The 16,394-nt window shown below is 36.4% G+C and overlaps 1 protein-coding gene and 1 non-coding gene across 5 annotated transcripts in view; both read left to right on the top strand.

The window, feature by feature from the left end:
• DGKB (diacylglycerol kinase beta) overlaps positions 1-16,394 on the top strand; it is a 693,878-nt gene that overhangs the window by 631,732 nt on the left and 45,752 nt on the right. The window lies entirely within an intron of this gene.
• Positions 16,248-16,350, top strand: LOC122905707. The gene has a single exon (XR_006384400.1). It is a non-coding gene; the product is annotated as a U6 spliceosomal RNA (small nuclear RNA).

The raw sequence follows: 16,394 nt of genomic DNA, 5'->3' as shown, positions 1-16,394 counted from the left end.
ATATATATGTGAGTACATATAAGAATAGTCAAGATATTTGGCTGAATATACACCAAATCCATAATTAATTTTACCTCTGGCTAGAGAAAGAAGACGAATAGATTAGGAGCTGTGGTGAAAGTTGCCAATTTTTATAAAGTACATATTCTTGTATAACTTGTTTAATTTCTGAAAGGTAACTGGAAATTCTTGGCTATTGATAGATTCAGGAAAGGAGAAAGGAAGTATTGAAGGTGACTTAAGTTATCTGGCTTAATCAATTGTATGAATGGTATTGAAATTTGGAAGGATTGAAAACCTTAGAAAAGGAACAGGTATTTTGGGGAGAGTGGAAATGAGGAGTGAACTTCAGAAGTGTTGGAGTCATCCAAATTCAAATGCTGGATGAACAGTTTGTTGTTAGGGCCTGAATTTTTAAAGACATGAGATTAAAATGTGTAGGTCAGCTGCAAAATAGTGGTCACGGAAGCCATGTAGGTGAATGAAAATTTCTAAAGATAGAATATAGTGGAAAGAGGACCCAAGACAGAACCCCACGACATTCCATCCTTTCATTGTTAAATAGGGAGAGGAGAGAGTTAAAAGAAGACCAAGAATTAGTGTCCAGGCATGTAGGAATAAGTGAAACCAAATGAAACATAGGTGTGAGTGTCACAAAAGCAAGGGCTAAGGAAAGAGACTGCATGAAGTCACAGTGGTCACTGGTCGAATGCTGCTGAAATATCTAGTAGAATAATGAAGTCCTTTGATTTTAGCAACATGAAGGGACATGACTTACAAAATAAATTGTGAATTTTAATAAAATGATGACAAAAGTAGCCAGAATTTAATGGCTTGGGTGGTGAGTAGGAGGGGAACAAGGTAAGAAACTTGAGAAGATATTTGGTTGAGAAAGAGGAGAACAATAGTGAAGGTGTCCATTGTAGGGGAATAGGCCATCCACAGGGTTTCTTCTAAGGAGAAAATCCTGAGCAGCTTAAAATTCAAACAGGAAGGATCCAGTGAAGAGGGAGAGTGCATAAAAAATCAGAAAAAGGTGAGCATATAAATCAGGAGGAGATGGGCTTGCTTTATGAAGATAAAGACCCACGAATCTGTTCTAGCAGGAAGCAGAAGAAAGGGGAGAGGGTGGTGCTGATTTGTGTAGGCTCTAAGACGGTAGAATGTTAAAGTCAGGCCCATCGCTGACTCTGCTTTCTCTGCAGTAGGTGGCATGGGCATATATTGAAGGTGATTTGAAGAAAGAGGCATAACCCTTGCGTAGCCTGCTTTGTTGATTATGTGAAGCTTCATGTTGTGGAGACTACTGGATGGAGGGTCTCCATCATCCTCACCCTAGCAAACTGATTGATCCTGAAAATTGAATGTATGTTGGGACTTTGAATTGAGCCAAGTCACTCTAAAACTCTGTAATGATTCTTGCAACGTATTAAAACTCTGTTATTTTCCTGGCAATAATATGGAAAGACATAATTTTAAGCTGAAGAATTATCCTTCTCCACATTATGCACATGAATACGTGTCTAGTTAATACTGAAAAGACAGAGCAGTGATCTTTTTGGAGTGCTGTCTGCTAATCAGTCTTGTAGAATTGGCTGGCTGCCCTTGAACCTGAAAAGAATTCCTGTTTGCCTTTATGTTGAGTTAAAGAGTCGGGCATTTGCCCCCAGTAATGGAGGCATTGCTACTTCTTGCTTGGCCATTGCACCACCAGATGTATCATATAAATACTCTAATGGATACTGGTGGACTAGTAACATAGGAGATAATCTGATGCAGGCAGATGCTAGCAGTCAAGATTACTCAAGCTGTATTGAAATTTCCTTTGCACCTGGCACTGGAGGTGTTAGCCATGCCAGTTCAATCCCCCCAACACAGATGTTCTTGTTGTACCACTTTGTATGTATAACATTTAGGTTTCTGTTCAGCTTTGCCATAGTACACATAAATACTGTAATCCAAAGACCACCCATTTATTAGTGCACCTGCATCTTCAACCAGATTTCTTTCATTCTTTTCGATGAATGTGCAACATTTTTTTAAATGAGACAGTCATAGGGTGAATAACCTTTTGTATCTGTCAGATAGCTTAACAGAATGATGATGATGATGATAAAAATAATATCAGATCTAAAAAGAAATGCAAAACAAAACAAAACAGTGTTACTAAAACACAGAGATAAACTGAGCTTTGTTTATGCAAATGATACATTATTAACTTCTATTTTAAGCTTTTCTTTATTTCTTATTAGTGAGGAAGATAGATTATATAAATAGATTATTTTTCTCAAAGCGATGGTCTCATTTTTTTTCTTCAGATGGGATTTTGATAGAGCTTACCTCTTAAGAAGCAGGTTTTCCTGTATGTGAACCTCTGAAACCCCCATTTTAAATTAATAGGAGTGGAGCTTTGTGCAGCTGAAGACTGGATATGACCTCCTGAATATGGGATAAAAAAAAACCCTTTGGAGGGAGGGAAGATCATTACTCTAGAGAATAGCCTTGTGTAGTTGCTGTCCTACTGAAGTGGGGAAAGGGCATCAGAATGTTTTGATCTTGTTTTTATAGTTGCAAGCAGTGTCTGTATCTTTCCAAATACCTAATTTTGAAATATATCACTCTATGAAAAGGAATTTCAGTGCTACTTAATTTTGGTTTGGGGGAGATGGAACTGCCTTTCATTATTCATTTGAAACAAATAAATGTTTAAACATGGCAACATTTTAAAAATTGATGAGTGGTGATGGTTTTTAAAGTTTTTTTTTTTTTCATCAGTAGTAATAGTTTTCCAGGTTTATACTCATGTCCTGTTTGTTTTCCACTCTGCTTATAGCCACAGTTGTATACTGTTTGAGAGTTACACATGTGCCCCCCAGGGAAAAGAGAGCATGCTGTTATATCAGTATCACTCGGTGATTTAGTAATCTGTTGTGTAGAATATCTAAGCTACTAAGAAACCAGCTAATCGAGGGATGGAGCAGAAAGAAGAAGAGAATACAAAAGAAAGAATGAAGATGCAAAAAGGCAAATGCAAAAAAATAAAAACTAGCCATATCCAGATGGCTGTGAATGTCCTTTTGTTTATTTCTAACAATTCTTGGAGCACTAGGATAGGACTGAGCAAACACAAGCAGTGAATTCCGTGATTATGTAGAGAATGTAGCTAGCTGCTGAGACTACCTACTACTCCTGTATTCCAGAATTAAATGCGTAAGGCTGGAATGCAGAGAAATGAAGAAACAAACAAATAAAAGCCATTTTCTTAAGATATTCTAAAATTAATGCAATTATTTGAATGCTTCATTTTGAGAACTTTTTTAAGGTTTTATTTATTTATTTGAGAGAGTTAGAGAGCACAAGTAGAAGGAGCAGTAGAGGGAGAAGGAGAGGAAGAATCAGGCTCTCCGCTGGATAGGGAGCCCAGTGCGGGGCTCATTCCTAGGATCCTGAGATCATGACCTGAGATCATTCCCAGGACCCTAAGATCATGACCTGAGCCAGAGGCAGATGCTTAACCATCTGAGCCACCCCAGCGCCCCTTCAAGAGTTTGAACTCTTGTGTTCAGTACAGAAATACTAGCATTTGTGTATAGATAGGCACAAAAGTCCATAACTGAAGAGGAAGAGGTAAGGAGAAAATTTATAAAGAGGGAGAAATTGGGACTGTCTGGCAATCCCTGACATCCAAAAGAAATGGGTGAGAGTTATTCGAAATAGAAGTTGAACTCCTGTCATTTATTCCGGCCTCCTACTGAAAATTTGAGGGTTAGATAGAATATACTTTTTTATCTTAGACTACTCAATGTTCTCTTCAAGTTTTTAAGTTCTAATGCTGAACTCCCATCACAGTTCAAGAATCGAGAACACCAGTACTCACTACTCCTGTTCCATCCTTGGAATTCTCTTCTAGTATAACATAATGTCATTATTATTTATGATGTTAGCAAGCAACTATTGAGTGCCTGTCCTGTACCAAGCACAGTGCTAAGAATGTTGACAATATTCTCACTAGGTATTTTTATTTCATTTTATAGGCAAAGGGACAGGTGCTTGCAAAGATTAAATATTTTTTCAAGATCGCACAATTAACAACTTAAGGAGTAACAATCTGGACCCAGACTCCTATTATAAAGCTTGCATATTTAATCACTACAAAACTTTACAGAGAAGAGTATAGAGTAGAGCTTTACAAAATGTTGTAGAAATATTCAAGGGTCACATGAGAAATTTTGTTGATAAGTCCTATTAAGTTTCTTTTGAGGTTGTTATTTTTAAAAATCTATGTTGCTTTGAAGATAGAGCATTGGAATCCATTTCTTTCTTTTGTTCCACATTTATGCCCTCACCCTCACTGTGCTTGTGTCCTAGTTCTTAAGTACAGTAAGGAACTGGAACTAAAAATTTGCTGTTTCAGGATAAATAGCATAGTTTTACTTTGACATGGATATCAGCCAGAATTTCTAGTTGCAAACAACAGAATTATGCCTTGCTTATGTAAGAAAAAAAAGAAATGTATATAATATTAGTAGCCCCAGGTTATCTTCAGAAGACAGAGGATCAGGCTTAAAAGCCACTCAGCCAGAAGCCACACACAAAGTAATCACCAGACTTATCCACAGGGAACTTCACTGTCACTGCTTCTGTGCAGGAGTAGAATACTTTAACATAGAGGTATTAGAGATAGGATACTATCTCTGGGACTTCTGACACTACTCCTTCAGAGAACAGAATATCTTCCTGCCATCCTGGCCAGAAGCATTTCTTGTCGTACCTCCTCCTTCAAGCCTCTCATTTCCAAACTGAAGTCTCACATCTGTGGCACCTGTTTGGCAAGGCATAGGTCACATGCCAGTGGATCACATTCTGATGGGTCGCATTCTGATGCATCAGACACTGATGGATCCCGTGCTGATAGTTCACATGCTGACCCCAAAGGAGGCAGAGGGAGTGAGCTTCTGCCTTCCACTGAAGTAGAATTTGTATTTATTTTCATGAAACATTTCTTAAAAAGTGTTGGGCAGAATTTGCAAGGATGGGGATAGAGCTGGAGAGATTATGCTAAGCAAAATAAGTCAGTCAGGGAAAGACAAATACCATATGATTTCATTCATATGTGCAACTTAAGAAACAAAACAGATGAGCAAAAGAAACATTCTCAACTATAGAAAACAAACTGGTTACCAAGGGGGAGGTGGGCGTGAGGGGTGGGGGAATAGGTGATGGGGATTGAGGAGGGCACTTATTTTGAAGAGTACCAGGTGATGTACGGAAACTATTGTACACGTGAAACTAATATTATACTCTATGTTAACTGGAATTTAAAAAGAAAAAAAACTAAAAAAAAATCCCACTCCCAATGAAACAAAGGACAAAGGTCTTCAACACCTAATAATAGAAACAATATAACAAGGGAAAAAGTTAATTAAAAGTTATTTGCAACATCTATAACCTCTATCTCATTTTTATTCCAATATTCATGTTATCTGTATATCTGTCTTTCTCTTAATTGAATATTTGCTAGTAACCTATATACATTGTATTTTTATTACTATTTGCTAATAACTTATATACAATGTACTTTATTACTATTGTTGTACATAGTAAAACTCATCAGAGATCCTCTTCACTCCCCTCCTACAAATACAGCTGAAACATTAACTAAATTTCATTCAATATAAGGTCCACTTATATCTTAGAGTTTGCCAAGCTTTAGCAGTATCATATTATTTGATCTTTGTGATAATCCAGTGAAGCAAACAGAATATATGACATTCTTTTCACTTTACAGATAAAAAAAACTATATTTTGGAGAGATCATAAGATTTCTGAACACCAAAACTCTGATTATGTTCTCCAGGACTGTAGAAAATATTTCAGTGGGGGGCCAAAAGCCCTTCACCTAAATCCAAACTCTCTAACGTGGTTTATTAAATCACATATTTATGTATCTGCTTACCCTTTGAGAATGCCTGCCCTTTCCTTCATATCCATGAAATTCTGTGCTCAGCCAAATTGAACAATTTCTGGGTCATTTTAAGCATCAAGATTTATCTCACCTTTCACTGTTCCTTTGCACATACTTTTCTATTGGAAACCACTGTCACCTACCTGTTGACCTGGCTGAGACTCATTCTTTAGGTTGTTGCTGACACATTGCTGTTCTTATCAGAAAAAAAAAAAGTAGGAGGAAGCTTTTGGAGGTGATATATATGTTTATGGAATATATTGTTGTGATGGTTCCATGGGTTATCTCCAAATTCATCAAATTCTGGACATTAAATATATACAGCTTTTTGCATATCAATCATACCTCAGTAAAGTTGTTCTAAAAAAAGAAAAGTAAAAAGAAAAAGTTGACAGATTTTAAAAAGTTAGCAGCAGTTTAAAATTTTATGATGCAATATGGTATAAGTCAAACAATTCTGTGGACCAGATTCAGCCATCTGGCCAACAACTGATGACTTTTGCTCTCTGAAGAGATTATATGAGATTCCAAAGAAAGAGAAAGATTTTAGGGGTTAAGAAAGAGAGAAGAGAGGTTCTGCTGGCCCAGGCACAGGAAAGGGTTACTGTGGTGGATCCCAAGAATAGTGTGTGGAACCACAAATGGCTCCCTGGAAGAGTCCCAAGGAGATGGTATGACATCCTCAAATGGAAGAGCTGCGAAGCAGCCCTAGGACAAGTCTCAGCAAGTTTCCCTCAGTCCCACAGGTGCATGGCATCAGAAGGCCAGCTTACATAATACGAATAATAATGGCAATATAACACACTAAGAATGAGAGGCTGTTTTCACATTCTCCTGACTATGTGACAAACTTCAGAGAGGAAATTGGCCTTTAAAACATGTGAGATAGAATTTACTGATAAGATAGAGAAATGGGAACGTGGAGGCAGAATTAAGTTGATTAGCAGGAAATTAAAATTATGAAATTTTTGTAGAACATCTACTGTTGCGGATATACACACATACACCTATGATAAAAGCTTATTCAAGTGCTTAAAGTTTTCCCAATTAAAAATTCTGCAATTTCAAAGAATTATATGCACATAACTACCTGAGATAAAAAAACGGAAACAATTCATAGTAATATATTTCTTTTGTCCTTGACTTAATTCACCTGGGCATATGTTCCCCTCCCATACCCATGACCCTGCTATTAACATTCTTTTTTTGTAAAGAAAATAATTGCTGTCCTAATGGTGTAATGTTTGTCTTAGCTGTTTCATGTTCCAGAAACACTCTAAACTTCCTTTTAGCCAGTTGACTAAGAACTTGAACCTTTTAGTTCGCACGGGCAAAGAGCCAATGAAGATTTTTATGAAACAATTTAAGTCACCAAATCATAAGCCTTGTATTTTCTCAGCTGTTTTATATTTCCCAATTTAAAATCTATATGGAAAGTCAGTCTTATGTAATGGATAGAAGTATAATCAGTGACTTAACCAAAGTCCTCTGGCTAATCATTTTCCTCATTCGTATTTATCTAGATAGACACACATACAGACAAACTTAGAAGGTTCAGTTTACCAATGCTACATGTAGAACTGTGTGGAAGAGCTGCAGTAAATCAGAACAGTTGAAACTTTGGGTCACGTCAGAGTTGAACCTGGCTGCATATATTAAGCCTCAGTATACATGTTTTCCATGTGTTATAATTCCACCTACTCTAAGAGAAAGTATTGAACTTTGTGAACAAGGTCACTGTCCTTGTTTTAATGTATGTGATTTGATATGATGTATAGCAATGATTTCTATAAATGTTAATTAGTTGAAAAAACATTAATGGATGATATGCTTAAGTACAATTCATCAACACATTTTCCTCCTATTTAGGAATATCCTTGTCAATTAGTGTGATTTCCAATTTTATATTTTTTCAAATAGATGACACTAGGGAGCTCAGCTGAAATGATGGAGGGATAAATATCCAACATTTACCAGGGTGAGGAGAAAATAAGGATGACACTTAAGTAACTTTGATCAGTGTTATTTGACAAGAAGCTTCAAATTGTCTAAATACTTCAGATTGTCAATTGACACATCAAGTTATTCTTTGTCTCACACCTACTGAAGTAGATGGAAGACCGGACATTCTTCCAATGGTCACTACAGTATACCTCCTGGGAACCTAAATGAAGCTTTGTGAAGCACTTTGATCTCATTTATCCCATGGAAAGAAATGTCTTCACATTTCCTATAGCTTCTTGATATTTGCCAGGGCCTCAGTGTATGTGAATGCTAAGGACATGCTCTGTAAACTTTAAGGAGATGCCATTTATTTCACTAGAATGTGAATTGTCAACCTGCAGTTATTTAATATACAATCTGGCCAGCTGCATGCATTGGCCAGATCCTCTAGGATGACAAGCTTTTAATTTTGTTACTATATCCTAGCTAATTCCTATTTCAATGCTAAATATTCCTGCATTTACATATGAACTTTCTCTGAATCATTGCTACTTTCTTTGAGTCATTGCTACTTTCGATATGTATCCATTATCAGGAGAGAGAAGTATAAGAATGAGGCCAAATCAAAATACATTTTTCCATCTCTAAGAGCTTTTGTTGATTTTGTAGATTATTTTATTTGCTCCTCACTTCAGTTTGTTATTGACTCATCCATTTATCATCACAGGAGAAAATCTCATTATTGTTTTTGTGTATGTCCTTTAACATGGGTGCAGAGAAACTTCAGCCTGTAGAAAGAATAAGTGTTGCAATTTTTTGGGGGGGTAATGTTCTTTTTGATACAAATCCCCAAGCAGAGATTATTCGCACATCTGTTGATTTTTTTTTTCACGTTGCACACATTTGCACCTTTTTTTTAAAATGTTGACTGAATCACTTAATTGTAGAGGAGCGTTCATTTTAATGTAAATTTTACAGTATTACATGAGTGAATGTATGAAAATAGCTTGGAACAGTTTAAATTGGGCAGAATTCTGCTTTGATCATAATGTGCCTCTTCAGCATTAAAATAAACTTGCAACATATGCTGAAAAACGTGTAATAAGTAAGTGCCTCTTGCATGGTGACTTATCTGGAAAAAATAAATCATCAATTTAATAGAACTCAAAATTCATAAAATATTTCTAACAACTAACAATGTGATGGTCTGATTAGTATCTTATGAAAATAAGTAACCTGCAGTACATGTTAAATAATCAGAAATATCTGATTTAAAGAATTTTTAAATATTAAAATGCTATCAAATTATAATTATTTTTTGAAATATTTGAGAATAAAACATTTAGTAGGTAGTTATATAATACTTTATTTTTACAGATGTAATCCTAACTTCTTTACACTATTGTACAGATAACAAAGAATGGGGCAAATTGATGTCCATTTTTACAGCAAATGAAATTATCAACATTCTAGAATCAGGGTGAAAATAGAGAATAATTAATAATGACAAAGGAGTTTTCAACAAGCAGAATGGCTAGATAACAACAGTTTTGTCTCTAAAATTTACCTTGATGAGATATTATTAATTAATGGCAGTCATCCAAAGAATCTTCCGTTGGTATCCTTGAGAGGCAAGGAGGAACTGTGATATGAGCAGAACTGTAGACACTCACTGAATAACTGTGAACAAATAATTTATATTCTCTGACTTCTTTTCCCCATCTATAAAATGATGTCAATAAGAAATGCTTTGGGTTTCAAGTTTTAAAAAATAAAACATCTAACAATGTCTTAAGCCCAGTTCTTAAGTACTATGAATGTAGTATGTCATGGGAAAAAATTTAGAAAACTAAATAGAGACAAACTAATATAAGAAATCATTCCCTATAAAAGTAATCTATCAACGTTTACCCTTAATCAGAAGGAATACATTTGTCACTTTAAGAAATTATCTCTGAAGTCATGAGCCATTTTTCCCCCCAACTAGTACTCGTTGTAAAACAAGTTCAAAGGTGAGTCTATCCTTTGGCAACACTTGAAGAAGGCTATCAGGAAAGCTTCAAGTGTACTTAATACAGTACATTATTACTAATTCAACATTTGCTTATTGATTGTTTGTTCTATGCCAGGTTGTGCATTTGAGGATCTAAGAAACAAACCAACAACAAACTATAAAGTGACACAGTATACGATTCTTACCCTTAAAGATTTTAAGTGAATTTGAAAATAGTGTTCAGATACACAGACATGTTTCTCCAAGTAGTCCTCTCTGTAGAGTTTCATGATATCATGCACATCCTAAATCAGACTCATCATGTTTTTACTTCCCAACTTGTCCTCTCCCAACTTAACCTCCCCCCGCCAAGCATTTTCTCCATATTGATTGGAGACATTGTCATTGGTCATACCTTCTAACATTCCCCACCTCCCAGGTTCTGGTACTGCCAGTTCTGCCTCATACACAACCTTCCTTCTTCTACACATGGCCTCAGCCTTACCTACCTCTTTGTCATCTCTCATCTGGATTGTTTCAGTGCTTCTTTCGAAATGATCACCTTGCTTCTTAACCTCATTTCCTCATAAGCCAGATTCCACATGACTCTCTAGATGCTCTTTTTGAAATGCAGTCTCATCACATCTCTACTTCACTTGGAAATCTTAACTGGCCCTCAGTCAGCTACAAGGACAATTCAAGCAAACTAGCAAAGGTTATAAGGCCCTTCATGACTGAGTCCTCATTATCTCACTTAATCACAACCTCTCCTTCTTATATTTATAAGCCAGAAAAATAGAGATTTTTATAATCCACTGGATATAGCATGTGATTTAAATATCATTTTATTTTCATACATGTTTCTCATTTGGGGAGAGTTTCACTCACCCCAACATCAGATAACTAAAATTGATCTTCAGTGTCATCAATTCCAGAAAGACTTTGCATAAACTCTTACTACCCCAATTTTCCCCACCCCCCGTCACCATCCATAGAGCCAAACACTCCATTTTTCAGTTTACACTTTGCATATGTCTATTGTAGCATGAATTATACTATAGGACATTTTTCCTTGTAGGTCAGTTCCCTTAAGGATAATATCCTCTTTGAGAATAGGAACCGTAATTTCATTCACAATACCTGGCATATATTGATCTACTGAGCATCTATTTTGTGCTCCATGTAACTGTGTTGTGTGAAGTAAATGAATAAATGAACAAATGGAAGTTAGGTAATATTATGAAACAATATGTATGATATAAGAAAATAAATATGGAGATCAAATTTAAGCCAGGAAAGTAATAATTCTTGCCAGAAATCCCTAGTCATGATGAAACAGAATGAGATAATTAGAAATTCGTAATAGCTGTGTCAAAATGGGGGCAACTTTTGTGAGTGGTGTGGAGGAAAAAGCTGACTTGGACTAAAATACTGATAATATTCAAGCTCAACAGTAAGGAGTCTCATAGTAGACCATTAGACAATGAAATGACCTAAGTGCAAAGTGACATGTGTCGTTTTTTTAACTGTTAGGTCTTACACTCTGGGAGCCACACTTTGTGAAACTTTGTTTCTGTGATCCCCATGTAAGTTGAGTGCCAAAAAGGTGATAATGATACTGTGTTTTTGTAACATTTAGCTATGGGTTGATGACATTAGAGAAAGCAGTATGGAAGAGATAATACCTGAGCCTTAAAGGACTGACAGAATTTAAATAGGAGAGGACAAAAATGCTTCCATGCTTGAGGGCAACAGTCAGCAGAGTAGGGGTAATCAAGTCTACTGAAGGGAACAGAAAAGAGTAGTTTGGACAATCTGAGAATTTGCATGAAAGAGTATTGGAAATAAAGTTAAGATTATGAGTTGCTAAATGCCAAGTTTCTTGCTCATTAAGGAATACAAATCAATTAAAAGTGGCAGTGAAAGAGAATGACACTACCAAAGTATATTGAGGACAATGAATCTGGCAGTATTTGGAACCAGAATTCATGTCACTCAGGTGTCATTTAGCTGCAAGGGAGAGAAAACCAGTTCAACTGGCTAAACTGGTCTTTATTTTATATGTTTAAATTTGAAGTGATTTTAAAAGAGACAGAGTGGATTTATTTGCTCATGTAATGGAAAAGTCCATGACTATGGAAATGGTGAATCCAAGTGCTCAATTTACAAACCAAAATGACTCCTCCCATGTGGTAGCAAGATGCCCTCTGGAAGTTCCAGACTTATGCCCACTTCTGAATGTATGGTAAATGAGAACCTCTCCTTTCTAGCAATTATATTAAGAGTCTCTGTTGAGTCTTGCTCATCACTATATATATATATCATATATATATATATATATATATCACACATGCATACATACATAGTCAACACCAAGCCTAGCAACAGACATATATGATTTTTTAAAATTTTTTATTTTTTATAAACATATAATATATTTTTATCCCCAGGGGTACAGGTCTGTGAATCTCCAGGTTTACACACTTACTATATATATATATATATATATATATATATATATATATATCTCACACATGCATACATACATAGTCAACACCAAGCCTAGCAACAGACATATATGATTTTTTAAAATTTTTTATTTTTTATACACATATAATTTTATCCCCAGGGGTACAGGTCTGTGAATCGCCAGGTTTACACTTCACAGCACTCACCATAGCACATATCCTCCCCAATGTCCATAACCCCACCCCCCTTCTCCCACCACCCCCAGCAACCCTCAGTTTGTTTTGTGAGATTATGAGTCACTTTTGGTTTGTCTCCCTCCCAATCCCATCTTGTTTCATTTATTCTTCTCCTACCCCCTTAACCCCCCATGTTGCATCTCCACGTCCTCATATCAGGGAGATCATATGATAGTTGTCTTTCTCCGCTTGACTTATTTCGCTAAGCATGATACCCTCTAGTTCCATCCACGTCGTCGCAAATGGCAAGATTTCATTTCTTTTGATGGCTGCATAGTATTCCATTGTGTATATATACTACATCTTCTTTATCCATTCATCTATTGATGGACTTCTAGGTTCTTTCCATAATTTGGCTATTGTGGACATTGCTGCTATAAACATTCAGGTGCACATGCCCCTTTGGATCACTACCTTTGTATCTTTAGGGTAAATACCCAGTAGTGCAATTGCTGGGTCATAGGGTAGTTCTATTTTCAACATTTTGAGGAACCTCCATGCTGTTTTCCAGAGTGGTTGCACCAGCTTGCGTTCCCACTAATAGTGTAGGAGGGTTCCCCTTTCTCCGCATCCTCGCCAGCATCTGTCATTTCCTGACTTGTTGATTTTAGCCATTCTGACTGGTGTGAGGTGATATCTCATTGTGGTTTTGATTTGTATTTCCCTAATGCCGAGTGATATGGAGCACTTTTTCATGTGTCTGTTGGCCATCTGGATGTCTTCATTGCAGAAATGTCTGTTCATGTCCTCTGCCCATTTCTTGATTGGATTATTTGTTCTTTGGGTGTTGAGTTTGCTAAGTTCTTTATAGATTTTGGACACTAGCCCTTTATCTGATATGTCGTTTGTAAATATCTTCTCCCGTTCTGTCAGTTGTCTTTTGATTTTGTTAACTGTTTCCTTTGCTGTGCAAAAGCTTTTGATCTTGATAAAATTCCAATAGTTCATTTTTGCCCTTGCTTCCCTTGCCTTTGGCGATGTTCCTAGGAAGATGTTGCTTTGGCTGAGGTTGAAGAGGTTGCTGCCTGTGTTCTCCTTAAGGATTTTGATGGATTCCTTTCTCACATTGAGGTCCTTCATCCATTTTGAGTCTATTTTTGTGTGTGCTGTAAGGAAATGGTCCAATTTCATTTTTCTGCATGTGGCTGTCCAATTTTCCCAACACCATTTATTGAAGAGGCTGTCTTTTTTCCATTGGACATTCTTTCCTGCTTTGTCGAAGATTAGTTGACCATAGAGTTGAGGGTCTATTTCTGGGCTCTCTATTCTGTTCCATTGATCTATGTGTCTGTTTTTGTGCCAGTACCATTGATTTTGGCAGCTTTGTAATAGAGCTTGAAGTCCGGAATTATGATGCCACCAACTTTGGCTTTCTTTTTCAATATTCCTTTGGCTATTCGAGATCTTTTCTGGTTCCATATAAATTTTAGGATTATTTGTTCCATTTCTTTGAAAAAGATGGATGGTACTTTGATAGGAATTGCATTAAATGTGTAGATTGCTTTAGGTAGCATAGACATTTTCACAATATTTATTCTTCCAATCCAGGAGCATGGAACATTTTTCCATTTCTTTGTGTCTTCCTCAATTTCTTTCATGAGTACTTTATAGTTTTCTGAGTATAGATTCTTAGCCTCTTTGGTTAGGTTTATCCCTAGGTATCTTATGGTTTTGGGTGCAATTGTAAATGGGATTGACTCCTTAATTTCTCATCTTCTGTCTTGTTGTTGGTGTAGAGAAATGCAACTGATTTCTGTGCATTGATTTTATATCCTGACACTTTACTGAATTTCTGTACAAGTTCTAGCAGTTTTGGAGTGGAGTCTTGGGTTTTCCACATATAGTATCACATCATCTGTGAAGAGTGATAGTTTGACTTCTTCTTTGCCTATTTGGATGCCTTTAATTTCCTTTTGTTGTCTGATTGCTGAGGCTAGGACTTCTAGTACTATGTTGAATAGCAGTGGTGATAATGGACATCCCTGCCATGTTCCTGACCTTAGCAGAAAAGGTTTCAGTTTTCCTCCATTGAGAATGATATTTGCGGTGGGTTTTTCATAGATGGCTTTGATGATATTGAGGTATGTGCCCTCTATCCCTGCACTTTGAAGAGTTTTGATCAGGAAGGGATGCTGTACTTTGTCAAATGCTTTTTCAGCATCTATTGAGAGTATCATATGGTTCTTGTTCTTTCTTTTATTAATGTGTTGTATCACATTGATTGATTTGCGGATGTTGAACATACCTTGCAGCCCTGGAATAAATCCCACTTGGTCGTGGTGAATAATCCTTTTAATGTACTGTTGAATCCTATTGGATAGTATTTTGGTGAGAATTTTCGCTTCTGTGTTCATCAAGGATATTGGTCTGTAGTTCTCTTTTTTGATGGGATCCTTGTCTGGTTTGGGGATCAGGGTGATGCTGGCCTCATAAAATGAATTTGGAAGTTTTCCTTCCATTTCTATTTTTGGGAACAGTTTCAGGAGAATAGGAATTATTTCTTCTTTAAACTTTTGGTAGAATTCCCCCGGGAAGCCATCTGGCCCTGGGCTTTTGTTTGTTTGGAGATTTTTGATGACTGTTTCAATCTCCTTACTGGTTATGGGTCTGTTCAGGCTTTCTAATTCTTCCTGGTTCAGTTGTGGTAGTTTATATGTCTCTAGGAATGTATCCATTTCTTCCAGATTGTCAAATTTGTTGGCATAGAGTTGCTCATAGTATGTTCTTATAATTGTCTGTATTTCTTTGGTGTTAGTTGTGATCTCTCCTCTTTCATTCATGATTTTATTAATTTGGGTCCTTTCTCTTTTCTTTTTGATAAGTCTGGCCAGGGGTTTATCAATCTTATTAATTCTTTCAAAGAACCAGCTCCTAGTTTCATTGATTTGTTCTATTGTTTTTTTGGTTTCTATTTCATTGATTTCTGCTCTGGTCTTTATGATTTCTCTTCTCCTGCTGGGTTTAGGGTTTCTTTCTTGTTCTTTCTCCAGCTCCTTTAGGTGTAGGGTTAGGTTGTGTACCTGAGACCTTTCTTGTTTCTTGAGAAAGGCTTGTACCACTATATATTTTCCTCTTAGGACTGCCTTTGTTGTGTCCCACAGATTTTGAACCGTTGTGTTTTCATTATCATTTGTTTCCATGAATTTTTTAAATTCTTCTTTAATTTTCTGGTTGACCCATTCATTCTTTAGAAGGATGCTGTTTAGTCTCCATGTATTTGGGTTCTTTCCAAATTTTCTCTTGTGATTAAGTTCTAGCTTCAGAGCATTGTGGTCTGAAAATATGCAGGGAATGATCCCAATCTTTTGATACCGGTTGAGTCCTGATTTAGGACCGAGGATATGATCTATTCTGGAGAATGTTCCATGTGCACTAGAGAAGAATGTGTATTCTGTTGCTTTGAGATGAAAGGTTCTGAATATATCTGTGATGTCCATCTGGTCCAGTGTGTCATTTAAGGCCTTTATTTCCTTGTTGATCTTTTGCTTGGATGATCTGTCCATTTCAGTGAGGGGAGTGTTAAAGTCCCCTACTATTATTGTATTATTGTTGATGTGTTTCTTTGATTTTGTTATTAATTGGATTATATCATTGGCTGCTCCCACGTTGGGGGCATAGATATTTAAAATTGTTAGATCTTGTGCTCGCTTCGGCAGCACGTATACTAAAATTGGAATGATACAGAGAAGATTAGCATGGCCCCTGCGCAAGGATGACACGTAAAATTGTTAGATCTACTTGTTGGAAAGATCCTTTGAGTATGATATAGTGTTCTTCCTCATCTCTT

The sequence above is a fragment of the Neovison vison genome, chromosome 4, assembly GCF_020171115.1.
Source record: "Neovison vison isolate M4711 chromosome 4, ASM_NN_V1, whole genome shotgun sequence".
NCBI lineage: Eukaryota > Metazoa > Chordata > Mammalia > Carnivora > Mustelidae > Neogale > Neogale vison.
Note: the sequence above shows the minus strand (reverse complement) of the source record. Positions and strands in the feature narration are given on the sequence as shown.